A 6374-nucleotide genomic window follows, 5' to 3' on the forward strand; every position below is an offset into this window, starting at 1 on the left:
AACTGAAAGGCGTCTCCATAGTAGAGGATTGGGGCGTGGTGTGATAGGCCCATACGAACCTTGGTACCTCTTCCGCCCACGCCCCTTTGGCTTTCTCTATCCTTCTTTTTAACCCTCTCAGCAGAACTCTGTTTGCCGATTCTACCTGCCCATTAGTCTGAGGGTGCTCAACTGATGCAAACACCTGTTTAATGCCTACCTCAGCACATAGGTTTCTCAACTGTTGACTGGCGAATTGGGTTCCGTTGTCGGATATCAGCCGCCTAGGTACGCCAAAACGGCACACAATGTTCTTCCACACAAAATGTTGTACTTTGTGCGCTGTGATTTGTGCCACGGGCTCTGCCTCTATCCATTTGGTGAAGTATTCGATGGCAACGATCAAATACTTCATCTGCCTGATTGCCAGCGGGAAGGGGCCCAGGATGTCGATTCCCCATGTATGGAAAGGCCACGGGCTGTATATGGACCGCAACTCTTCTGGCGGCGCCTTGTGCCAGTCGGCGTGCTTTTGGCATTGCCTACACCGCTGGGCGTGTCGTGCGCAGTCCTCTTTCACTGTTGGCCAAAAGAAACCTGCGCGTATTACCTTGGAGGCTAAGGATCTTCCCCCTACGTCGCTCCCGCAGATGCCTTCGTGTAGTTCCGCCATTATCCTGGTGCACTCATCGGCACTGACGCATGTTAGGATAGGGTGAGTGAAACCGTGTCTGAACAGCACCCTATCCACCAAAGTATATCTTGCGGCATTTCTTTTGACTTTATTACCTTCTTCAGGCTCCACTGGGAGAGCCCCATCCGCCAGGTATCGCTTGTAGGGCGTCATCCAGGTGTCTCCCCTGGCCAGAACGCATACCTGCATCTGCCCTTCTTCGGGCGCGTCCGCGTATGTGCTGATGCGGGGCGCCCTCTGCGTATCCTGGGTCAAAGAGCGATGACTCCTTGGCCTTCCCCTGGATGTATAAATCTGGAGGACGTCCACCCTGTTGTCTTCCACGAATCTACGCGGAGCTTTGAGAGTCTCCTGGATCACTGTCCTCTGTCTACCCCCCTTGCCTGAGCTGGCCAGCTTTGCAAGCAGGTCAGCTCTGGCATTCTGCTCCCTCGGGACATGTATCAACTCAAGAGCGTTGAATGCTCCTTTCAACAACTGGACGTACTTCAGGTACGCCGCCATCTGTGGGTCCTTCGCCTGGATCTCACCCGACACCTGCCCCGTAATCAGCTGGGAGTCGCTCTTCACCAGGAGGTTCTGTGCGCCCATCTCCTTGGCCATGAGCATTTCTGCTATCAGGGCTTCATATTCTGCCTGATTGTTACTTGCCTTGAAGGCGAAGCGCAGGGCCTGTTCGATCAGTATGCCGTCGGGTCCCTCCAAGACTATTCCCGCACCGCTCCCTTGTTGGTTGGAAGAGCCATCAACCGAGAGCAGCCACTGCGAACTTGCTTCCACCTCTTGCTCACCTGCGGGCGAAAGTTCCGCTACAAAATCTGCGTACACCTGCCCTTTAATGGATCCTCTAGGCTCGTACTGGATGTCGAATTCTGACAGTTCAACCGCCCAACGCACCATCCTTCCCGCCACATCCGGCTTCTGCAGCACTTTTTGTATAGGGAGGTTGGTCATCACCACCACCGTAAAGCTGTGGAAGTAATGACGGAGCCTCCTGGCAGAAAACACCAGTCCTCACCAGCTCATCTAGCTGGTAGCCGAACGACAGGCAATTATCAATGTGGTGCCCGAAGGCCTCGTGGAATTCGCACCAAGAGTCTTTACGGGGCCCTAACACCTTGTCGGTCTTCGCCGGTCGCCTCAGCCTCTCAGCTATGTTACACGGCGATTAAATCCTTCAACTCAACCACGAAGTTGTACCTCGCTGGTCTCGCTCTTTCTCTGGCGGGGCGATCGCCTCCTGCTGGACCCCGGGGCTGAGGCTTTCTGGCCTCGTAGGGGCGTCTCGCCTCGGGCTTCTTTCTTCCCGTCGTGGTCTCATTGACCCTGACAGGTTGAGCTCGCGCCGGTCCCCTCGGGCGTGAGGGGACGGCGCTGGTGCGCTTCACACACACCTCCCCTTCAGAAGCAATATGCTCTACCGCCCTACGCCGTAGTTCAGCGAAAGTCCTAGGGCGGTTGCGGATGATGGATTCTCCAAAGGGGCCGGGGCATACGCCTTTCACAAATGCGTACACGATCATAGGCTCCTCTGTCGTACCAACCTTCACGACCTGGGCCCCGAAGCGATTGATATACTCCTTCAGGGTCTCCCCCTGATACTGCTTCACATCAAACAGATCGTAGGAGACCGGCGGCGGGGCCTTGTTGGCTAAGTATTGCTCCCTGAACAATCGCGACAATTGGCGGAAAGATGTGATATGACCCTCTGGGAGGCTAATGAACCAGTCCATAGCCATCCCGGTCAGGGTGCTCATGAAGAGCTTGCACTTGGCAGCATCAGAACCGCCTATCAGGACCATCTGTGTGTGAAATGCAGCAAGGTGCGTCTCTGGGTCCTCCATCCCGGTGAAGATCACCTTGGGTCCCGCGAACGTGTTCGGGATCGCTGCGTCTAGGATCTCCTGCGAGAAAGGAGTGGAAAACTCCCTTGGTGGGGAATGGTTCTCCATCTCGTCATGTCCAGGCCGCCTCCGATCGTTTCTCAGGCCCTGGCGCAACTCCTCATTCACACGGTGGAGCTCTTCGTTCCGCTCATGCGAGGCGTCAAGGTCTGCCTGCATGCGTTCCTGCTCCATTTTCGAATCCGCCATGTCCTGCTGCAGCCCCCTCATTATCTCAAGGACCTGCTGCATGGATAGTTCTGCTGGGGCTGCGCGTGCTGTGCTTTGTCTGGTGGGGGCCATTGTCACTCCAACCTCCTTCAACGTTACTGTAACTTGGTAGATTTCCTCGAACTTGTGATGGGACTGATGTTTTATATCGGCCCCACGGTGGGCGCCAAATGTTCCGTCCAGTTGACCGGGACGTCTTCGTGCGCGACCTCAACCGTCAGCTAGGGACTCCTTCCCACTGATCGCCTGTGTATTCCTGCAAAAAAGAGGACAAGGAGGCGCCCTAGCGGCCGTTTGCACTCCGACGCTCAAGTCAGCCCGCAAGAAACACCAAAACTGTTCACCTCCGTCTCTGAGCATCGCGTATGGCACTCTGAAGGTGGTAAAGAATAACTGTGTATTGTGTGTCTGTGTTCTCTCTCTCAAGCAAAAATATTCCCCAGTCCCCTGTTCGTAACCTTGGAGCACGAGCAAGCAACTAGAGAGCTCTGGTAAATTTGCAGAAAGTTCTCACCCTGTTTCTAACATTCTCCGCGCTATTTAAACTTCCCAAGCATTAAAGCACCTTAAAGCGCCTTTAATTACAAATGTAACGCACTCAATCAGCGTATTTAATTTAGAAAACGTAGCGCATTTAAGACGTTGAAACGCTTGGAAGCCATTATAGCACCTGAATGCTCGAAAGGGAAATTGTATTGAAGGACTTTAATTACCTGGCACCTGACTAAAGAGTGTTTCTATTCTGGCATGGTTGTTGTACACGTGGAGGTCCTCACGACGCCATGACCCCATCTGGGGGCGTTTCTGCCCATCTGGGGACGTTTCTACGTGTGAGTCCTCCTGCTTGGGAGTGCTACTGCGCTAGGGGTGACTTTTTGGGTGCCAACTCATGCCTCCAATTATCTAGTCACTTACTTTGAGAGCGTATCTGCCTTCCTCTCGTAACCTGCACCCGGTTGCCCTGGGCGTGACCTTCCTCTTGAGTCGTATCTGTCCCACAGGTGTCTCTGGGGCGGCAGGAGCACTTCACGAGTCAGGCTGCCCTGCACTGGTACTATTACTATGGCCTTGAAGCCACCTTTTCCTTCTCTTTATCACTGCCCCGGGTTATCGGGACCTGAGGCCTTCCCACGGCGTCGCTCCCTCCATGGTCTTTCCTACCCATGGGTATCAGGGAACCACACCGTGATTGCCTTGCTTTAGCACTGTTCGATCTGGCGACGCCCTGGTTGGGCGATGCCTTTACCTAGGCGACGCCTTGCCTTGGCGACGCTTCCTCTTGGCGTCTCTCCACCTAGGCGACGCCTTGCGTTGACTTTGACTCTCCAGCCGTTGACTTTGACTTTGACTTAGTCAACGCCCCGGATACGGGACGGTACAAACCTCAGTCCCAGTTTAACTGCGTGTAACACGAGACCCCGATGACAATGCACCCGATGACTGATCAGTGCTCTATTGCTTCTCGCGTTCTTCCCCCAGGCGTTAGTCTGAGAACTGGTCTGTTGGTGGCCACTTGGCTACTGACCACCGATCACCGTTCTGGATGATCTGTCCCCTGACCTCTCTGCCGCCTGATCTGTCGGTGGTCACTTGGTTACTGACCCCCGATCACCGCTCTCGGCGATCGTCTCCTTGATCTCTCTGTCACTTGGTCCACGTGTCACCCTGCGAGTGGTCCACGTGGTCCTCTGCTGCTGACGTCATCGACTACCGATGACCGATCGGATCACAAGCCCCCGAGTCTCGATGTGAACTCGTTCTCGGCGAAGAGACTAAGTGGTCGTGCCCTCTGTCCACGTGGCAAGTGGGACCGCATCACGTGCCACCTCACGTGTTGCTTCTTTAACGTTTGGACTTCCTTCCTTAATCTCGCGACACGTGGCCCCATCGATGGCCAGCGTGGTGTGTCGCTAGCGCTTCTCTTATTCAAATTGGCGCGCGCCTTCACTGTTCCTTCATCTTCTTCAATCGACTCTCAGACTTCTTGCGAACTCTTTCTCTGCGCACCCATCTTTCTTCAAGTTTTCTGCTTCCAAACCTCTTGCGATCATCCAAAGGTATGGTTTTTCTTCTTCCTGGCCCCTTTTAGGTCATCTTTACCGATTGCATTTATCTTTCTCGTTATCATGCATTCATCTTCTCTATTTTCCCTCTCTCGACCCGCGCTATGGTTTTTTCACGTTCTCGCTCTGACTTCTGCTTCTTCTTCTTCCTCTTTTCACCTGGGCATCTCTTTCTCCTTCCCCCTCTCTGTTTTCACCGAAACATTCATCATTCCCTCTTCTTCCATTCATTCTGACTTTTCGTTTTTCCTCCATTTGCAGCTATCTCGCGATGGCTCGCTTGAAACAAACCGCGCGTATTATTGCCCCATCTTCTGGTGCACAACCTTCTGCGAGTGCGCCAGCTCCACCATCGCCTGTTGCTACCTCCTACCACGACAATGCCAGGGTCTACGACTGGGCCCCCTTGGCGTTGCTCGCTGAAACCTCCACCCTACTGCCCCAGGGCCACCTCACGTCCCTGCTGAGCCACAATCTCGATGAGCCTTCCTGCGCCATCGACAGGGAAAATGACTTTAACATCCAAATCCGCATTCCTCCTCGAGGGATGCCCATCTGCGCGGACGATAGGGCCACCAATGGGGTGCCCTTCGTCTTCATCTACTCCGCCATCTTCAAAAGGTTGAAGCTGCGCCTCCCCTTCACCTTTTTCGAAAAGGAGCTGATGATGGAGTTGAACGTCGCGCCCTGCCAACTCCATCCAAATGCCTGGGCCTTCATCCGGGCATTTCAGATCCTCTGCAATTATCTCGGGCACAACGCCTCCGTGGATGTGTTCCTCTACTTCTTCGAGGCGAAGAATCCTAGGGACAGGTCTTGGGTTAGCCTGAACGGGGTTGCTGGACGGGTGCTCCTGGGCCTATACCACCAATCCTTCAAAGACTGGAAGGGCAGGTTCTACATGATATCTGCCACCCCACAAAGTCCAAATCTGCTCGAGGGGTACCCCCTCTACTGGGTTCCTGGGGTTGAATTCAAGAAACCCAGGGACCTTGAAGTCATGGCCCCTACGAGCGCGAGCTATGTGGGCTGTTCCTGGGGGCCAAGTATAACTCTGCTCGCCTCATCAAAGAAGAGTTTGATGTGGTGGCTCTGAAAAAATACATAGGTAGCTCTTTTTCTTCCACCTCTTAGGATACTTGCACCTTCTCATGCATGCTTGTATATATTTTGACTTACTTGCGTAACTTGGCCATCTAACTTTTCCTTTTCTCATCTATGTAGATTCAATGTCAGGGAAAGACAGGAGGCTAGCCTTGCTGGAGCTTGCCAAACGTCGGGGAACCAAGGGAACTGGCTCCTCTTCTTCTACCACTGAGCCCATTGCAGCCCCTCCACTCTCGATCGCGCCAGCTGAAGGCCCCGAGCAAGGAAGGAAAAGAAAAAGACTGGTGAAGGCTTCTACTTCACTTGCTGCTGCTGCCTCAACCGAAGAGGAAAGCTCTGGCTCTCCTCTCATACACTGCCAGAGGAAGATACCAGCGGTCGAGGGGGCTTCGTCTCTCCAGCCTGGGGAGATCGAGG

This window comes from Phaseolus vulgaris, chromosome 5 (genome assembly GCF_000499845.2).
Source record: "Phaseolus vulgaris cultivar G19833 chromosome 5, P. vulgaris v2.0, whole genome shotgun sequence".
Classification (NCBI taxonomy): domain Eukaryota; kingdom Viridiplantae; phylum Streptophyta; class Magnoliopsida; order Fabales; family Fabaceae; genus Phaseolus; species Phaseolus vulgaris.